General features: G+C 41.9%; 2 pseudogenes; both read left to right on the top strand.

The window, feature by feature from the left end:
• Positions 1–2,222: 2,222 nt before the first annotated feature.
• On the top strand, positions 2,223–6,615 carry LOC100624355 (olfactory receptor 7A10-like; annotated as a pseudogene).
• Positions 6,616–17,485: 10,870 nt separating this feature from the next.
• Positions 17,486–18,417, top strand: LOC100518416 (olfactory receptor 7D2-like; annotated as a pseudogene).
• Positions 18,418–21,712: the final 3,295 nt, after the last annotated feature.

Raw genomic sequence — 21,712 nt, 5'->3', positions numbered from 1 at the left:
TTTTTAATACATTATTGATTTCCATGAGAGCCCCAAATCTTCATAGCATATTACTTAAAATTATCTTGGCAGTTCCCTGTTGGCACAGTTAAGGATCTGGTGTTGCCACCACTGTGGCATGAGTTCAGTCCCTGGCCCAAGAACTTCCACAGCCAAAAGAAAAAGAAAAAATAGAAAGAAATGAGATTGATCATCTTTAAAAATTTCCCTGCTTCTGTTATTATTCATAGGTGACATACTTGTATAGTCTGTTTTCATTTCTTGATAAGAATTTCCAGAAGTTTGAGCATTTCCCCTCCATTTTATTGATCAAATGGATAGTTTGTTTATTTTTACCACAATAAATTCTAGTTTTTGTTCCTTTGCCTCTTTTTAAATTGGTTTTGTAGTATTTTCTTCCTTTTCGTAAAGGTTTATTGTGTAAAGCACTTTTCATTGATATAGTTGTAAAAATAGCATAATTTTATTTTCTAATTTGAAACAATTAAAAAGCATATTTTATTTTAGAATGGCTTTTTACTAAAATGTAGAAAAGCTGAAATTTATTTATGTTTGCTCATTTTACTCCAAAGGTGTAAGTGTTAACATTTGCCTATTTACTTTCTATATGTATGTTTTAAAAGTTTTGTATATTGGCAGCTCCCGTTGTGGCTCAGTCCTTAACAAACCCAACTATTATCCATGAGGAGAAGGGTTTGATCCCTGGCCTTTCTAAGTGAATTAAGGTTCCAGTGTTGCTGTGAGCTGTGGTAATGGTCTCTGACCCCACATTGCTGTAGCTTTGGTGTAGGCCAGAAGCTGTGGCTCTGAATTGACCCCTAGTCTGGGGACCTCTGCATGTTGTAAGTGTGGCTCTAAAAGGCAAAAAGGACAGTTTCATATTTTTATTTTATTATTCAAAATGAGATAAAATTAGTAAACATACTTATACCAGTAGAAAAAAATCTGCATTATTTTACAACAATTTGACATAATTGGTACATTGTTCAAGAAACTTCACTTATTTTATAAATAGTAGAAAATTACTGCTCTTGGGCACTTTTTTCCCTTTTTTAAAAATATTGAAGGGTTCCCATCATGGCTCAGTGGTTAATGAATCCGACTAGGAACTATGGGGTTGCATGTTCGACCCTTGGCCTCACTCAGGGGGTTAAGGATCTGGTGTTGCTATGAGCTGTGGTGGAGGTCACAGACAAAGCTCGGATCCAGTGTTGCTGTGACTGTGGCGTAGGCCAGCAGCAATAGCTCCCATTAGACCCCTAGCCTGGGAACCTCCATATGCCTTGGATGCCACCCTAGGAAAAACAAACAAACAAAAAAGACCAAGAAAACACCTGAAAAAAAAAAACCCTCTCCCTTTCCTAGATCATCATTAAAAAATAAAATGAAATAAAATAAAACATTGACATTTTACTGTAAAATTCAAGAAACAATATAGAGTACTATAGTCAGTATGCACATCCCCCTCAGAAATATTCAATATTAACACAAAATATACTTGCTTCCAGTCATTTTATTTACTTAAGCATCCATGAATATTACATGGGATTTGTGTGTGTGTGTGTGTGTATATAGTGTGTCCATAATGTGTGTCTCTCTCTTTTTTTTTTTTTTTTCTTCTTAGGGCCGCACCTGAAGAGTTTGGAAGTTCTCAGGCTAGAACTCAAATTAGAGCTGTAGCTGCAGTCCTAATGCCACAGCCACAGCAACGCCATATCCAAGCATCATCTGGGACCTACAGCACAGTTCAAGCCAATGCTGGATCCTTAACCTGCTGAGCAACAACATCATCCCTAGGAGAGAACTGCCAAGATGAAAAAAAAATTGTCTCCAAACTTCCCACATGGGAATAGAATTGTCAGTCATAGCTTCCAGTTTTATTATGGTTCTTTCTTTTCCAAGGGCCAATGCTGTATAGAAATAGGGTCACACTAGGGACATGTATTTAATTAGGCACTTTGAGGATTCAACCCTGGAGGTCCTTGAAAGGATAAACGTTCCATGTTTGTCCCTGTGCTCCCAGCACACTGACCCAAGATCAAGAATATTTTCACCTTGCTGACCCCTGGTCTGTTTGGATCTCAAACCAACTTTCTTCCTGGAGATCTCTCACCATCCATACTCCACTCCATCAGCTCAAGCAGGGTTTCTTCCCTGCTGTCATCTGGGTGATCCATTTGGGCTTAGTAAGTGCTCAGAAAGAGGAGTGTGTATTCGTGCACATGGAAGAGGCTTTTGTGAGCAGCAACGTAACTCCAGGTAAAGGGACATGAATAGTGGCTAAGAGGTTCTAGAAAAAACCCTGAAGATTTTTTGTCTTTTTAGGCCCTTCTGCATATGGGAGTTCCCAGGCTAGGGGTCAAATGAGCTGTAGCCACCGGCCTATGCCACAGCCACAGCACTGAGGGATCTGAGCTGTGTCTGTGACCTAGACCACAGCTCAAGGTAACGCCGGATCCTTAACCCACTAAACAAGGCCAGGCATCAAACCTGTGTCCTCATGGATGCTAGTCACATTTGTTTCCACTGAGCCACGGCAACAACTCCCTTAATTTTCTTTTTTTGTACTATATTTGACTGCTCTTTGTATTATTGACATAGAGTATCACAAAATTAATGCTTAGAAAAGTTTTACCACGCTCAGAAGTGTTTGTCAAGGCCTTGTCAAACACCTTGCCTCCCCCAAGAGTTTCGTTACTCTCCTAATATTTTCCTTTAAATAAATGTATTTTATTTATTATCAGAATGAATTTTGATACTTCACATTTTTTCCAGAAAATCATCTTTGATATTTTAAACAAATATATTTTACAAATATTTTCAAAAAATATCTTCTGTGATCATCTCATAATTTTTCTTATTTTCTCTCCACCTGGTTTTCTATCCCAAATATCTTCCATTTGGTATGCTTGAACTCTCTCTTTTGCTTAGTCATTTTACTTTGAACATCTGCAGAACAATTGACAGTTTCTGTGAATGTCTATGAAAGCTTTCTAAATTTGAAAATTTAGGGCCAAGTGAAGGAAATGCAAAAATTGTAAAAGGAATTCCTAGCATAACAAAAATCATTTCCATCAAATAATAAACTTTAGGGAAGATGTATTAAGGATAGGAATAGTTGATGGGATTTGGGGAAGCTTTGGGGATATGCCATCCTGCTGAAATAGCATGGTTTTGGTTGCTGATGAATCTTGATTTCTCATGTTAATTTTTTATGTTTTTATTTCAAAAGTTTTCCTTTGAAAGGCATATGGAAGTTCCCGTGCTAGGGGTTGAATCAAAGCTGCAGCTGCCCAACTACACCACAGCCACAGAAATGCCGATCGGAGCCAAATCTTGTGACCTACACTGCAGCTTGGGGAAATGCTGGATCCTTAACCCACTGAGTGAGCCAGGGATTGAACCCTCATTGTCCTGGACACTAGGTTGGGTTCTCATCCTGCTGAACCAGGAGGGGAACTCCTGATTTCTCAGTTTAGAATTGGGTTTGCCAGGAGTTGCCCTTGTGGTGCAGTAGTCACCAACTCGACTTGTGCCCAGTGAGGAAGTGGCTTCAATCCCTGGTCTCACTCAGTGGGTTCAAGATCCAGCGTTGCAGTGAGCTGGAGTGTAGGTCACAGACAGCACTCCAGACCTGGTGTTGCTGTGGCTGTGGTGTAGGCCAGCAGCTGCAGGTCTGATTTGACTCCTGGCCTGGGAACTTCCTTATGCCACAGGTGTGGCCTTAATTTTTTTTTACTTGTGATCAGTTTGACCAATTAATGTGTATAAAAGAGTAAACTTGGATTAATCAATACAGACATTTTCTTGTTTTTAATAATTTATTGATTTCTGGTTGTACTTTCAATATTTATGGAAGATTCTTTCATTAGATTTATTTGTCATTTGTTCCAACGTTTACAACTTCTAAAACTCTTCCAATTTCATGTGCTTGATTAAAAGGTAGTGCAAAATGATGATAGAAATCTTAGAAAATGCAGATAACACGACATGAGGGGAAACATAGAGGATAATAATTTATATCTTCATACCTTTACTTGTGGCCACCTATCCATGCACACTTATGTTACATATAAAATATTATTTCCAGATTTGACTCTTTCAGGCTGAAACTGGTTTAACAAGTGTTCTCCCACCACAAATTAGACCATCACACTTGACTATTGTTTTTCATATATATATATATATATATATATATATATATATATATATATATATATATATATAGTCTTTTCTAGGGCCGCACCCGCAGTGTATGGAGGTTCCCAGCCCAAGGGTCTAATCAGAGCTGTATCTGCTGGCCTACACCCCAGCCATAGCAACGCCAGATCTGAGCCATATCTGCAACCTACACCACAGCTCACGGCAATGCCAGATCCTTAACTTGATGAGTGAGGCCAGAGATTGAAGCTGAAACCCCATGGTTCCTAGTCAGATAAGTTAACCACTGAGCCACAATGGGAACTACATATTGACATAGTTTAAAATACTGTACTTTCAGAGGTGAGAAATGTCATTTTGGCTGTGTTTGTCTCAGTTATTGTTAGTGAAATTGTGTAGTGTTGAACTTTGGCAGCTTTGGAATGTCCAGTCATAGAAGGCACAAGCCGGGATGTTGGGCATTAAATCCCCACACTGTTATCTTCCTGGCCGTGTGATCTTAGGCAGGTCACTTGACCTCCCTGTACCTCAGTTAACATGGAGGTTCAGATGGTAGCAGCTGCCTAGAGCTGAGGTGCAGATTAAATGAGGTAATAATCAGGAAAGTGCTTAAAAGAGTGTCTGTTACTGTTACCTAGGTGATGGCCATTGTTGTTGTCAGACCAGAAGCAAGTTGTCTATCATTTATAGACCTCAAGTGCCAGACATGCCAAGGCCATGGTGGTAGGAGCCTGGCACATCTTACAGCATCCCTGAGGGGAGACAGTCAAGGGCACGCCTCAGGAGCTGCTCCTGGCCAAGTGGAGGTGGACCTGGAAGTGCAGTCTCCAAGCTTCATTTTCCTGTGCATCTCTTCCCATAAGGGGGGTGGTGTTAGAGGCAGAAACACTCAGGGGAGTGGGAGGGTGTGTGCCCTCTCAGGGTCTTGGATGCCTACTCTGCTCAGCCCCGCCAGGTACTCTCTGCAAAGTTTGAACTTGAGAGGCAGGACTTCCAGGCATCCACCATGCTGAGTGTGATCTGGGATGGACACGGTGCATTGCAAGGAAGCAAGCTGCCAACCTAAGGAGAGTGTGTGATATTCAAGTAGTTATGTCCAGGTGTGGGCATGGGCTTACCCAGCTTCTGAAAGTTTTAGGGAATAATCCCTTAGTTTCTGAGTCATTGGGAACACTTAGGGTACAGAAAACAGCTGCTCTTTGCCAAAGTAGAGAAGTATTATTGTGACGGCGACCCACACCATGAAGCTTGATGGTCTATTAACATCGAGGCAATGGCTAATTTGTGATAAAGGTCAGAAGAGGGGAATAGATTTCCCCTACACGATACAGTTGTAAGATAATTGTGTTTGTAATCCTCTCAGAATGTGAATAGTAGATTCTTGGTCAAAAATGTGTGTGTGCGTGTGTGTTTTTCTGAGGTGTCATTAATAGGATAAAATATTTCTATATTTGGGGACTCCTGCTTGTTTGTTTAAATTTGCATGGCTTTGTGGCTTACCTGGCAGAATTATCAGCCCCAAGGATGCAGGGAACCAAACAGGTGTCTTGGAATTCCTCTTCTTGGGCCTCTCATAGGATCCTGAACTGCAGCTCCTCTTTTTTGGGCTGTTCCAAAGTACCTAGGCTCCGTGCTTGGGAACCTGCTCATCATCCTGGCCGTCAGCTCTGACTCCCGCCTCCACACCGCCATGTACTTCTTCCTCTCCCACCTCTCCTTTTCTGATATTTGTTTCAATTCCACCGTCATTCCCAAAATGCTGGTGAACATCCAGACAGCAAGCAAAGTTATCACCTATGCTGGCTGCATCATGCAGATGTATTTTTACTTGTTTTTTTGTACCTGGACCACTTCCTCCTGACTGTGATGGCCTATGACTGCTTTGTGGCCATCTGTCACCCCCTGCACTACATGATCATGATGAACCCACAGTTTTGTGGCCTGCCAGCTCTAGTCTCTTTGTCCCTCAGTTTCCTAACTGCCCTTCTCTACAGTCTGATGGTGCTGTGTCTCTCGTTCTGCACATACACAGAAATTCCCCACTTCTTCTGTGAATTGACTGAGGTGCTCAAGTCCTCCTGTTCTGATGCTCTCAGTAATTACATTGTGCTCTTTTCTGTGACTGGTCTGCTGGGTATTCCTCCACTGACTGGGATCCTTTTCTCTTACTCTAAGATTCTTTCCTCCATATTGAAAATGTCTTCAACAGAGGGGAGGTACAAAGCATTTTCTACCTGTGGGTCTCACCTAACAGTCATTTCCTTATTGTACGGGACAGGGTTAGGCGTGTACCTCAGTTCTGCCTTCTCACCCTCCTCTTCAAAGGGGGCAGTGGCCTCAGTGATGTACACTGTGGTCATCCCCATGCTGAACCCCTTCATCTACAGCCTGAGGAACAGGGACATGCAGGGGGCCCTGAGGACATTTGTCAGCAGGTCTTTCTTCCCCTTGTGAAGGGCCATGGATGCTACAACTGGGGAGTTACTGTGAAAACAAGAGTCAAATCCCCAGCAGCCAGAAATACTGAATCTGTGCTTTCACTGAGCCTGTGCCTTGTCCCTTTTCCCCTGAAATACCATTGCTTAAATTTCTTCCATGTTTTCACCTCCAAAAGCAAGTGCTTCCCAGGAACTTCCTTTTGTGACTTTGGTACCCCCCTTTCTCTGCACAAATGTTCATTCTTTGTCTCCTCTACCTAACGGCTAGACATATCAAGATAGTCATCAATTCACCCACCAGAATGGCAAAATTTACTTATTGTCCATGAGGCCAAGGACTGTTTTGGGGAATAAAGATGAATCTAGTCTGTGAGTGCCTCATAGACCTTATTCTGTATTTTAGATCTCTCTGGAAACAAACGTATCAGTGGTCTTAGTAATAGCCCTTCACATTCTCAATAAAAGCTTGCATTGCCCCATGCATCCTTATTCTGGACGGAATGTTTGGGCCCCCAACATTTGTGTTGAAACTGTACCCCCTCGTGTGATGGTATTGGGATGTGCGGAGGTAAGTAAGTTTTGATGAGGTCATGAGGATGGAGCCTTCATGATGGGAAGGGTACCATTGTGACAGCATGAGAGAACTTGCCTTTTCTCTCTTTTCTGCTCAGTGAGGATGCAATGAGGAGTGGACAGTCTGAAACCCAGAAAAGCATCTTTACAAGAACTGGATCAGGCTGGCCTCCTGATCTCAGACGTCTGGCCTCCAGAACTGGGAGAAATATATTTTTGTTGCTTAAAAGCCCCTTCGTTTGTTGTTGTTTTGTTACAGCAGTCCAAACTGACTAAGCACTCTTTTCTTCAAATAAATGGCAGAATTTGTGTTAGCCATCCATTTTATGATACAATCTAAAAAGTAACCCATATCCTCTCTATATGCTCTAATCTGTCATCCTTACTCTTTATCACATTTTTATTCCAAAATGTCTCCACGTTCTTTCTGCATAAAGGTCTCCCAATCCAGGTTTTTGCTATAATTGTTTTGTGATGTTAATCTTTTGAGCCTTCTTAGCCTGCTTAAAAATAATTATTTTTTATGGGTAATTTCAATGTTTAAATGCAACGAGGTTTTGAAAGGATAGACAGTATAAAACACCTATGCCATCGAACTGAAGGAAGGAGCACAGGAAGGAAGGAGAAAGTCTTCGAGTTTGTTCTCAGTTGAGCTGTCACTTCCTAAGGGAAGTCCCTCCCAGCTCCAGATCCCCAGGTGTCACAAATAAGCTCTCACAGGTCCCTGTACATACTGCTGCAGGTCATGTTCCCTGAAAAGCTGCTTCTGAGACAAGAACAGACTTTCAGGAAGTTTCTTGGGATAAAATAGAATTACCATATGGCTCAGCAATTACTTCCAATTAATCAAAAATGAAGACGGAATCTACTGGATATACATGCATGTTTACAGCAGCATATTCACAACAAGAGAATCATGGAAATAACCCCATGTCCATCGATGGATGACTGGATAAACAAATTGTGGTCCATACATACAATGGATCATTATTCAGTCATAAGAAGGAATGGAGGGGTTGGGATTGGCATATACACACTATTATCTATGAGATAGATGAGTACTTTGGAGTTCCCGTCGTGGCTCAGTGGTTAACACACCTGACTAGTATCCATGAGGATGTGGGTTAGATCCCTGATCTTGCCCTGTGGGTTAAGGATCTGGCATTGCTGTGAGCTGTGGTGTAGGTGGCAGATGTGGCTTGGATCTGGTGTTGTTGTGGCTGTGGTGTAGGCTGACAGCTACAGCTCTGATTTGACCCCTATCCTGGGAACCTCCATATGCCATGGATGTCGCCCTAAAAAAAAAAAAGGCAATAAAAAACAGATGGGTAACAAGGACCTACCGTCTAGCACAGGGAAATTTACAACACTGTAATAACCTCTATGGGAAAAGAATCTGAAAAGGAACTTTTATATGTATAACTGATTTACTTTGCTCTATGCCTGAAATTAACACAACCTTGAAGGAAGGCAAGTATAATAAAAATTTTTAAAAAAGGGATGGAGAAATTAAATATTAATCCAATAAATATTCAAAAGATTTTTTTTTAATGGCTGCAACCATTTCACATGGATGTTCCTGGGCCAGGGACCGAATCGGAAGCACAGCTGTAATCTAAGCCACAGGTGCTGCAACCCCACACTTTTATCCCACTGCCCAGGGTGATGGGGTTCATACCCAAGCCTCTGCAGCAACCCTCGCCACTACAGTCTTATTCTTAACCAAGTGCACCAGAGCAGGAATTCCCAATAATCTTTTTAAGGAATGAAGTATTAACACACATTATAATGTGGGTGCCTCTCACTAAAATTATTCTCAATTAGTGATGCCAGAGAAAAAGGCCACACATTGTATGATCCCATTCATCGGAAATACCCATAATCAGTAAATCCATAGAGAAAGAAAGCACATTGCTTGTTTCCAGTACAGAGAGTAAAGTCGTATGTGCTTAACGGGTACCGAGTTTCCTTTTGGGGTTTTAGAAATGTCTGTGTTATCCTTACTTGGTAGGACCTTCCCACATTTTGACAGTACGTGGTCAAGTGTAGCAGGCATGGTCTGAGAAAGAAATGATGCCCAGGGCTCAGAACCCTCAGGGCTGTGGATCAGGGTCACCCTATCGGGTGAGCCATCCAGCCGAGCAGAGATGTCATTCAAGGGTGAGGGGGATGGAGAATGGATAACACAGGAGGGAGAATCTGAGGATCCCTTGTGGCCTTGAGGCCCCTCCAAGACCAGAAGCTATAGTTGGACCCATGGCTGCTCCTTTTACTAGTAGTTCTTTTCTCTCATATTATCCCCTCAAAATTACCCATGGAACTATGAAAGAGCCATTTCCAGAACACATGCAAAAAAATTTGTCCTGGGAAGGTGGACTGAGTATTTGGGATTGGCATGTGCACACTGAGGTATACGGAATGACTGGTTCGTGGGGACCTGGTACTCAGGGGACTCCCCCACGTTCTGTGATAACCTATATAGGAAGAGAATCTGGAAAAGAATGGATGTGTGTAAATGTAAATGTGAGTCTCTTTGTTGTACAGCAGTTATCACAAAGCTGAAAATCAACTATACTTCCATAAAACTTTCAGAAATGAAAAAAATAAAAATGACCCAGGCAAACTGAAAGAGTGTTTTCCAGAACCAATGCAAGAAAGTTGATCCAAGTAAAACCAACAGAAGCAAATATAAACAGTGGGATTCCAGTCAAGCGAAAAGCTTTTGCACGACAAAATAAACCAACACCAAACTCAAAAGCCCACCTACTGAATGAGAGAAAAATTTAGCAAGTCGGTTCTCTGATGAGGGGTTAATATGCAAAGTATAGGAAGACCTCATACAAAAAAAATAGAATAAAAACAATCCAACTAAAAATGGGCAGAAGATCCCAGTAGACATTTTCCGAAGAAGACACAGATGGTCAACAGGTAATTTAAACAGAGCTCAACATCCCTCTTCAGCGGAGAAGTGATGCAAATGAAATCATTTCTACTTCTGAAAATTGCATATTCATATCTTTCTTCCAATTTCCAACAGAGATTTTGATGTTTCCCTACCAATTCTTTGGAGTATAAGTTTTTTTTTCTTTTTTTGTCTTTTGAGGGCTGCACTCACGGCACATGAAGGCTCCTAGGCTAGGGATCTAATCAGAGCCACAGCTGCCAGCCTATGCCACAGCCACAGTAATGCCAGATCCTTAACCCATTGAGCAAGGCCAGGGATCGACCTGCAACCTTGTGGTTCCTAGTTGGATACATTTTTGCTGTACCATGGTTGGAACTCCTGAGTTTTATTTTTTTTTAATTTAAATGTTCTAGACAGTAATCCTTGGCTATCTATATTTCAATGTCTTCTTTCATCTCTGGCTTTTCTTTTAAATTTGTGGATGGTATATTTTGTCATACATTTTCATGCATTTATAGTGACCAGTTTTTCTCTTTATCGATTTCGATTTTCCATCATATTGTTAAAATCTCTGTCCATGTCTTACAACACAGTTTTCGACCATTTTCTTCTAATAGGTCAAATATACATATTCATTTAAAAAATTCACTCCACCTATGAATGATTTGTGTTCAGTGGGATGTACAAATCTTTCCACTTGAAAAAGCAGTTTGTTCTGAGGCTATACTAGTCCTTCCTTTTGCATTGACGTATAAAGGCCTTTTTTTTTTTTGAAAAAGGGCTCCTTTATTAAATATGCATTTTTAAAAATAAGCTTTTAAAAATACCTTTCAAAATTTTGACCTGAGGGAAGAAGTCCCACTAGGAGAACATTCTTCCTCTCCCTGAGATTTTTTTTAAAATTTTCCCACTGTACAGCAAGGGGATCAAGTTATCCTTACATGTATACATTACAATTACATTTTTTCCCCCACCCTTTGTTCTGTTGCAACATGAGTATCTAGACAAAGTTCTCAAATAACAACTGTTAGAGGGGCTGTGAAGAAAAGGGAACCCTCCTGCACTGTTGGTGGGAATGTAAACTGGTACAGCCACTATGGAGAACAGTTTGGAGATACCTTAGAAATCTATACATAGAACTTCCATATGACCCCACAATCCAACTCTTGGGCATCTATCCAGACAAAACTCTACTTAAAAGAGACACATGCACCTGCATGTTCATTGCAGCACTATTCACAATAGCCAGGACATGGAAATAACCCAAATGTCCATCACAGATGATTGGATTCGGAGGAGTGGTATATATACACAATGGAATACTACTCAGCCATAAAAGAGAATGACATAATGCCATTTGCAGCAACATGGATGGAACTAGAGAATCTCATCCTGAGTGAAATGAGCCAGAAAGACAAAGACAAATACCATATGATATCACTTATAACTGGAATCTAATATCCAGCACAAATGAACATCTCCTCAGAAAAGAAAATCATGGACTTGGAGAAGAGACTTGTGGCTGCCTGATGGGAGGTGGAAGGAGTGGGAGGGATCGGGAGCTTGGGCTTATCAGACGCAACTTCGAATAGATTTACAAGGAGATCCTGCTGAATAACATTGAGACCTTTTTCATTTTCAAATTCCCATACCACAATTTCCTACGTCTTCTGAAGTCAGATTCTGTTCCACTCTCAACTCTGACATTTACAGTATGTAATTGCAACAAGGTGGTCAGTTTCTCTCTACTCGGTTACTCATCTCTGAAAGAGATATCATAACCCTTATGTCAGGGTTATTAATAAATTAGCTAATAATGATAAAGAGGGTGGCATTCAGTATTTATTTATTTATTTGTTTATTTTTGGGTAGGAACCCACAGCATATGGAAGTTCCCAGGCTAAGGTTCAAGTGGAGCTGCAGCTACCAGCCTACACCACGGCCATGGCAATGGGGGAGTTGAATTGCATCTATGACCTATACCAGAGCTCCTGGCAATGCCAGATCCCTGATCCACTCAGTGCGGCCAGGGATGATACACGAGTCTTCATGGATGCTAGGCATGTTCGTTACCCCTGAACCACAAGGGAAATTCCAATAGTTTAATTTTTAAATTTCTTTCATTTTTATTATTTATGTCTTATTTTTAATTTAATTTTTTGGTCTTTTTTTTGCCATTTCTTGGACCTCTCCCGTGTCATATGGAGGTTCCCAGGCTAGGGGTCTAATCAGAGCTGTAATCACCAGCCTATGCCAGAGCCACAGCAACGTGGGATCCGAGCCGTATCTGCAACCTACACCACAGCTCACGGCAATGCTGGCTCCTTAACCCCCCGAGCAAGGCCAGGGATCGAACCTGCAACCTCATGGTTCCTAGTCGGATTCGTTAACCACTGCGCCATGACGGGAACTCCTAATGTCTTTCATTTTTGAAGTATAGTTGATTTACAAACCTGTGATAAGTTCTGCTGTACAACAATGTGATTCTGTTACACATGTGCATATATCCATTCTGTTTCAGATTTTTTCCCACATAAATCATCACAGAATTTTAGGTAGAATTCTCTGTCACCACTGGCCAGTCATTCCATATACCACTGTGTGCATATGCCAATCACAAATTCCCATTCCATCCTTCCCCCACTGTTTTTATTATTAAGTGTTTTTAAACAGCGTCATGTATTATTAGATTCTTATCTGATAGGGCCAGTCTTTGATTTAAGGTGCTGTCAGAGATGTAGCAGGCCCTATACAATTGTATTTAAGGCTCTTGACTGGCAAAGAACACACAGTTTATGTTCTAACAGGATATATTTCAGAGAGAATCCTGAACCGTGACATCATCCCTAAGGAGAGAACCACCACCATGAAAAAAATTCACTGTCCCCAAACTCCCCACATGGAAATAGAATTGTCCTAGTTACCGTTTCACAATGGTTCTCTCTCCCTTAAAGAGCTAGGCTGTTTAAAAATAGAGTCACCTTAGGAACATTAATTAGGAGCTTTGAGAATTCAACCCTGGATGCCCCTGAAAGGATAAATGCTCCTTGAATGTCCCTGTGTTCCCAGATCACCCACCCCAGACCAAGAAGAATATTGTCACCTTGCTAATCCCAGGTCTGTTTGGATCTCATACCAACTTTCTTTCTGGCGATCTCTCCCCATGCATCCTTCCATCCATCAGTGATATCAGATTCTTCTTCTGTGCTGTCATCTGGGTGACTCATTTGGGGTTAGTATGTGCTTTCAGAAAGAGGGGTGTGTGTATGTTCACATGTAAAGGACTTTTGTGAGCAGGGAAATAACTTCAGGGACAGGGAAATGAGTATTGGCTAAGAGGTCTAGCAAAAAAAATCCTAATGATTTTAGGTTTGTGGTTGCTAAAAGGACTCTAGACTCTAGAGTGAATTAAAGGGAATTGATGTGGAACCTAGACACTATGATATTACTGATAACTTCCTTGGTAATTTGACTGACATTTCAGGTTTTGACACTGTCTGTTCTTTTGTGCTAGATCTTCCTTATCATTTAGAGAAATCGCTTCTCTTTCTCTATGTACTACAAGTGGTCCTCACACCACACACATTGGGCTGTAACCCCCTGCTCTTTGGAAGCATTTTTAAATTTACGTATGATTTTGATTTTAAATTTTGTTAAATGGAGTTGTCTTTTTTTCAGAATGTATCTATTTGTGTGAGGTATGCATTTATTAATCTACAATAAATATCTGACATTAATCCTTTCTCAACTCTCAGGGTACTCACTTCTTGTCCACATAGAATTCATTTTAATTATCTTTTTTATACAGTCTTTGACAGGTCTTTGTATTATTGTTATGTCATATCATAAAATTAAAGGCTAGAAAAGTTTTAGTATTTTCAGAAGAGTTTTTAAAGGCTATGTGGCTCCCCTCAAAGGGTTTTGCTGCTCTGCTACTCTTTTTTTTTTATTATTATTTTCCCACTGTACAGCAAGGGGGTCAGGTCATCCTTAGATGTATACATTGCAGTTACAGTTTTTTCCCCCACCCTTTCTTCTGTTGCGACATGAGTATCTAGACATAGTTCTCAATGCTATTCAGCAGGATCTCCTTATAAATCTATTCTAGGTTGTGTCTGATAAGCCCAAGCTCCCGATCCCTCCCACTCCCTCCCCCTCCCATCAGGCAACCACAAGTCTCTTCTCCAAGTCCATGATTTTCTTTTCTGAGGAGATGTTCATTTGTGCTGGATATTAGATTCCAGTTATAAGTGATATCTGCTACTCTTTTGATCCAACATTTAAGACTCTTCTAGGCATTCCCATCATGGCTCAGCAGGAACACATCTGACTAGTATCCATGAGGATGCAGGTTCAATCCCTGGCCTTGTTCAGTGGGTTAAGGATCCAGTGTTGCCATGAGCTGTGGTGTAGGTTGCAGACACAGCCTGGACCCATGTTACTATGGCTGTGGTGTAGACTGGCAGCCATAGCTGTGATTCAACCCCTAGCCTGGAAAACTCAACCTCCATATGCCACTGGTACAGTCCTAAAAGCCAAAAAAAAAAAAAAAAAGCTTCTTCTAACACACTAATGCTTGGTAATGCAAAATGAAGACAGAACACTTAGAAAATGCAGATACAAGACATGAGAGGAAACCTATAGCATAACAAGGTGTGTCTTAATGAATTTGCTTGTGGCCGATATCCATATGCACTTTTGTTACATACAAAACATTATTTCCAGATTTGACTAGTTCAGATTTGACTGGTTTAACAAGTGTTTGTGCACCAGAAATTAGATTGACTTATTTTATTAGTCACATTTTAACATAGTATACTTTCATAGGTGAAAAAGTCACATTGAATGTGTTCTAGTCACAGTTATTTTTAGTGAAATTGCACAATGTTGACTACTTTGGGAACTTTGGAATGTCCACTCAGAGAAGGCCCAAGCCAGGGCGCTGGGCATTAAATCCCCACACTGTATCTTCCTGGCTGTGTGACCTTAGGTAAGTCACTTGACCTCCCTGTACCTCAGTTAACATGAAGGTTCAAAGGGTACCTCCTGCCTAGAGCTGTGGTGAAGATTCTATGAGGTAATGTCAGGGAAGTGCTTAAGAGTGTGCCTGTTGCTGTTACCTAGGTGATAGCCATTGGTGGGTTTTTGTTGTTGTTGTTGTTAAAAGAGAAGCAAGTAGGTTATTGTTTAGAGACCTGAAGTGTTGAAAAGCCAAGGCCACAATTTTATAAATTCTGTATTTTTTGAAAAAATTTTTTTACTGTAGCATATGATATTTAGTATTATTTTAGTCAATGAAAATAACAAAGTATTCAAAAGAGGTGAGGAGGAGTTCCTGTTGTGGCTCAGTGGGTTAAGGATCTGGTGTTGTTGCAGTTGGGTCGTAGGTCCCAGGTCCAGATCCCTGGCCCAGGAACTTCCATATGCTGTTGGGGGTGGCTGAAAAAGAAAAAAAAAAAAAAAAGATGAGTAGAAAGCAATAAGCAGTTCTCAAGCGGAAATCACTTTGGGTTTGAACAATTCACCATCCTGGGCACATCAACAAATCTTTGGAAAGAATTTGATGGAACACCACTTGTGAACAAAAGAGGGTTTGGCTTAATAGAAACTTTCCAAGCTTGGAGCCATTTTCTAAAAGAGGGAAAAGGGTGGTATCATCTATAAAGGGCTTCCCTCCTGGTAGAGTTTGGTCATATTTTCCTCCAGTCTTGGTTGGCTCCCTAAAATTAAGATGGAAAGTCAAGAAAGAATACAAAATCTAGAGATGAGAGATGGGCTTCAAAATCAGAAATGGTGTCTTTGGGGAAGGACGTAAATGGTAATAGTAACACCTTTAATTGAACAGCTACCATGTGCCAGGTTCTTTACATTTATGATGGTATTCCATCATCATAATCCTCTTAGCTAAAGGTTCAGTCTAGTCATATAATCCCTCAGTCTCAAGGCTAAGAAGGGGTGGAACAAAATTCCAGGCTACATCTGCCTCATAAAACAGTGCTCTTGGAGTTTCCACTGTGCCTAGGGAGGCTAAGGATGAGGGGCTGTCACTGCTGCAGCTTTGGTCACTGCTGTGGTGCGTGTTCGATCCTTGGACTTGGAACCTGTACATGCTGAAGGTGTGGCCCACAACAAAGAACAAAAACAAAAAGTCCTCTTAACTGCAGTGTGAACCCTGCCTCTCTGGAGGAATCTTTAAAAACAGCTACCACTGAGGGTGCAATGTCCACGGGAAGAAGATGTATTTTCTGTAGAAATATGTCTTGGTGAGTGCTTTTTTGAATGCAGGTTTTATAGAAATCTAGTAAAACCAGTTTCCATCGAAAGAGTAGAAGGAAATGTAAGTGTATTTAAACAGAATGAAGGGGAGGAAGGTGAGCGGAAATCTTGAAGGAAAGCGGAAATCCCCAACCCAGAAAGCTTCAGCACCAAGGTCATCATCTCCGTCTCTTTCCATTTCCCTCTCCCGCCCATATTCACTTAACGCCAAGTGATCTAGGATATCCCATCCTCTCTATGTACTGGCCTCAGTGCCTTCGGCTCCATAGACACTATTTCCCCACACCTAAAATATATTGAGCCATGATTTTTCTCAGTTCTATTGTGTTGCAGGCACAGATTTTTAAAACCTTGACTCATATATCCCTCTCAGCAATCCAGTGGAGTAAGTACCATTAATAATGCCCCTTTAACCAAGTGGGAAACTGAGGCCCTGAGAAATCAGAACTTGGCCAAGATCAGTGAGATGTAGAGCCATGATTCATGGTGGGGAGGTCAGAGTGTAGGATCCATCTTTTGACATGAGACTTACTGCCACAGCTAGTTTAGTGGTTCAGTACACTAAGGCATAGGAGCATAGGCTGCCTTCTTCGCAAACCTAGTGATGTTCCGCCTGAAACCCCAGACCCTTAGTGGATGTGTCCCATCTGGTCCCTTATCAACTCAGTTCTTGTCAGTGGGTGGTGGGACCAGAGCCCCACCAACCCATGTGACTGTGCTAGAATACTAAGTAAATGAAGGGAAAGGCAGAATCATCCAAGAGACAAATTTCAGCACCTCCAAAGGCCGACTGTTCCAGCCATTGTTGTGCTCCATCTGAAAGGGGCTGATGCTGAGCTGGACACTCCAGAGGCTGATGGTCTCCTGAAACAGATTTTGAAGGTCATGATTAATTTGTGATATAGATCAGAAGGAGGAAGAGATTATCCATGAATGGATACCTGTATAAGATAATGACATTTGTAATCACTCCCAGTGAATGAATACCAAATTGGGAAGCAAAATGTATGTTTCATTTATGTTTTGGGGGGAGGGAAGACAAATATGATAAAAAAAATATATTTTTAATTTGGGGACAGCTGTTTTTTTAATTGGCATTGCTTTTTGGTTACCTGGCAGAATTACCAGCAACATGGATGCAGGAAACCAAACAGGGGTCTTGGAATTCCTCCTCCTGGGCCTCTCCGAGGACCTAGAATGGCAGCCCCTCCTCTTTGGGCTGTTCTTGTCCATGTACCTGGTCTCCATGCTTGGGAACCTGCTCATCATCCTGGCTGTCAGCTCTGGCTCCCACCTCCACACCCCCATGTACTTCTTCCTCTCCCAACTGTCTTTCTTGGATATTTGTTTCAATTCCACCATAGTTCCTAAAATGCTGGTGAACATCCAGACAGCGAACAAAGCCATCACCTATGCAGGCTGCGTCACCCAGAAATACCTTTTCTTATTTCTTGGGTATTTGGACCACTTCCTCCTGACCGTGATGGCCTATGACTGCTTTGTGGCCATCTGTCACCCCCTGCACTACATGATCATGATGAACCCACACTTCTGCTGTCTCTGGTTTCTTGGTCCCTCAGTGTCCTAGTTGCCCTCCTTCACAGTCTTATGATGCTGCATCTCTCGTTCTGCACACACACGGAAATTCCCCACTTCTACTGTGAATGGGCTGAGGTCCTTAAGTCCTCCTGTTCAGATGCTCTCAGCAATTACATCGTGCTGTTTTCTGTGACTGGCCTGCTGGGTATTCCTCCACTGACTGGGATCCTTTTCTCTTACTCTAAGATTCTTTCCTCCATATTGAAAATGTCCTCAGGGGAGGGGAAGTACAAAGTGTTTACCTCCTGTGGGTCTCACCTAGTGGTCATCTCCTTATACTACGGGACAGGGCTAGGTGTGTACCTCAGTTCTGCTTTCTCCCCCTCCACCTCAAAGGGGACAGTGGCCTCCGTGATGTACACTGTGGTCACCCCCATGCTGAACCCCTTCATCTACAGCCTGAGGAACAGGGACATGAAGGGGGCCCTGAGGAAGCTTTTCAGCTGGTCTTTCTTCCCCGTGTGAAGAGCCATGGATGCTGTGACTGGGGAGTTACTATGATAACCAAGAGTCAATATCTGGCATTCAGCAATACCAAATCTCCAACTTCATTGAGCTTGAGACTTGTCCTTCTTTTTTGAACACCAATGCTTGAAGTACTTCCATGTGTTCACCTCCAAAAGCAAGTGCTTCTGAGGAACTTCCCTTTGTGACTTTTATACTCTCTTTTCTGTACACAAATGTTTATCTTTAGTCTCTTCCACATAACTGTTAGACAAATCAAGATAGTCATCAATTCACCCACCAGAATGGCTACAACTTATTTGTTGTCCATTGAGGCGAAGGACTGTTTTGGGGAATAAAGCTGAATCTACTCTGTGAGTTCCTCATGGAACTTATTTTGTATTGTAGGTTTCTCTGGAAACAAACATATCATTGGTCTTAGTAACAGCCCTTCCCATTCTTATTAGAAGCTCTCATTGACCCATTCATACTTGTTCTGCATTGAATGTTTCTGTTGCCCCAGTATTTGTGTTGAAACCCTCCCCCCATGTGATGGTATTGGGATGTGGGCCTTTTGGGAGGTAAGTAGGATTTGGTGAGGTCATGCAGATGGAGCCCCCATGATGGGATGGGTACCCTTGGGAGAGCAGGAGAGAAGTTGCTTTTTCTGTCTGTTTTCTGCCCTGTGAGGACACAATGAGAAGTGGACCGTCTAAAACGTGGAAGAGGGAGTTCCCGTCGTGGCGTAGTGGTTAATGAATCCGACTAGGAACCATGAGGTTGTGGGTTCGGTCCCTGCCCTTGCTCAGTGGGTTAACGATCCGGCGTTGCCGTGAGCTGTGGTGTAGGTTGCAGACGCGGCTCAGATCCCGCGTTGCTGTGGCTCTGGCGTTGGCCGGTGGCTGCAGCTCCGATTCGACCCCTAGCCTGGGAACCTCCATATGCCTCGGGAGCGGCCCAAGAAATAGCAAAAAAACCCACAAAAAACAAACAAACAAAAAACGTGGAAGAGAACCTTCACCAGAAATTGATCACCCTGGATTCTTGATCTCAGACTTCTACCCTCCAGAACTGAGAGAAATATATTTTTGTTGCTTAAAAGCCCCTTGCTTTGTGGTATTTTGTTACAGCAGTCCAAACTGACTAAGCACTCTTTTCTTCAAATAAATGGAGGAATTTGTGTATCGCATACTTCTATGATAAAATCTAAAAAATAAGCAATATCCTCTCTATGCTCTCTAGTGTGTCCACCTTCCTATTTATCACATTTTTACTTAAAAACCCTTCCATATTATTTCTGCATAAATGTCTTCCAATTCAAGTGTTTGCTATAGTGGTTTTGTGATGTTAATTTCTGAGCCTTCATAGCCTGCCTAAAAAATGGTTGTTTGTCTTATGAATAATTTTGATGTTTAAATGCACAAAGGTTTTGAAAGGATAGACTGTGTAAACCATCTATGCTATTTTGCTGATGGAAGGAAAGAGCAAAGGAAGGAAGGCAAAAACATTGAGGTTGTTCTCGGTTGAGCTGTCACTTCCTAAGGGAAGGCCCTCCCACCTCCAGACCCCCAGGCATCACAAATTAGCTCTCCCAGGTCCCTGTGCATACTACTCAGGTCATGTTCCCTGAAAAGCTGCTTCTGAGACAAGAATAGACTTTCAGGAAGGTTCTTGGGGCTTGTACCTAGGACAAACATAGAATTATCATATGGCTTAGCCATCCCACTCTAAATAAGTGAAAATAAACACTCAAACTACTACTGGTTCATGCAAGTTTATAGCAGCATATATACAATAGGAGAATCATGGAAATAATCGCAATGCCCATCTCTGGATGAATGGATAAACAAACTGTGGCACATGCATCTACTGGATCTTCATTCAGTCACAAGAAGGAATGGAGGGTTGGGATTGACATATACACACGACTGTCTATAAACTAGACACACACCAAGGACCTATTGTCTAGCACGGGGAAATTTCCTCAACCCTGTGTAATAACCTCTATGGGAAAAGAATTTGAAAAGGAAGAGATAGATGTATAGGTATAACTGATTTACTTTGCTGTATGCTTGATGTTACCACAACTTTTTAAGTCAACTATGCTCCAATGAAAATTTTTAAGAAAGGAATGGAGGAATTGAATATTAAGCAAATAACCATTCTAAATAATCCCTTTTTAGTGGCTACAAATGTGGTGTTCCCAGGCCAGGGATTGAATGTGAGCCACGGCTGCAACCTAAGCCACAAGTGTGTGGCAACACTGCATCCTTTATCCCAGTGCCCGGGTCTCAGATCAAACCTGAGCCCCTTTAGAGACCCTAGCTGCTGCAGTCTGATTCTTAACCCAGTGCACCAGAGCAGGACCTCCTAATAATATTTGTAAGAATGAAGTATTAATTCATATCCCAATGTGGATGCATCTCACAAACCCGACACCAGACACAAAAGTCACACTTTGTGTGACTCCATTTATGTGAAATATCCAGAATAAGTAAATCCATGGAGAAGGCAAGCTCATTGGTGGTTTCCAGTAGAGAGAGTAATTAGTAACTGCTTAATGGGAGCCAAGTTTCCTTTTGGGGTGACGGAAATGTCTGTGGGGCATTCCTTGGTAGTACCTTTCCCAATTTTGACAGTAAGTGGTCAAGTACAGGAGCCATGGTCTAGCAAGAAATGATGCCCAGGGCTGAGAACTCTCAGGGTTGAGGGTCAGGTCTCCCCCAGCAAGGAAGCCATCGAGTCTAGCAGAGGTGTCATTCAAGGAGAGGCGGATGGAGAATGGATAGTCCAGGAGGGAGACAATGAGGATCACTCGTGGCCTCGAGGCACCTCTATAACCAGAAGATATAGTTTGACCCCTGGATGCTCCTCTTACTAGTAGATCATCTCACTCACCCTCTCCCCTAAAAACAAGCCTTGGGAACTCTGAAAGAGCCTTTTCCAGAACCTATGCAAAAAAGTTGATCCAGGTAGGGATGGGCTAGGGGTATGGGATTGGCATTCATACACTGAGGTGTATGAATGACCAGAGAATGGGGACCTGGTGTATAGCCCAGGGACCTCTACCTTATATTCTCTGATGATCTAGTGGGAAAAGGATCTGCAAACGTACAGATGTGTGTAAAGGAATAACTAGGTCACGTTCTTGTACAGCAGAAATGATCACAACATTGTAAATCAACTGTACCTCCAGAAAACTTAAAGAAATGAAAAAAATAGGAGTTCCTGTCATGGTGCAGAGGAAACGAATCCACCTAGGAACTATAAGGGTGCAGATTTGATCCCTGACCTCACCCAGTGGGTTAAGGATCTG

Source organism: Sus scrofa, chromosome 2, assembly GCF_054392235.1.
Source record: "Sus scrofa isolate SSC_HxYL_T2T_F1_AM1 chromosome 2, Sscrofa_HxYL_maternal_Yorkshire_Landrace_v2.0, whole genome shotgun sequence".
Taxonomy (NCBI): domain Eukaryota; kingdom Metazoa; phylum Chordata; class Mammalia; order Artiodactyla; family Suidae; genus Sus; species Sus scrofa.
Note: the sequence above shows the minus strand (reverse complement) of the source record. Positions and strands in the feature narration are given on the sequence as shown.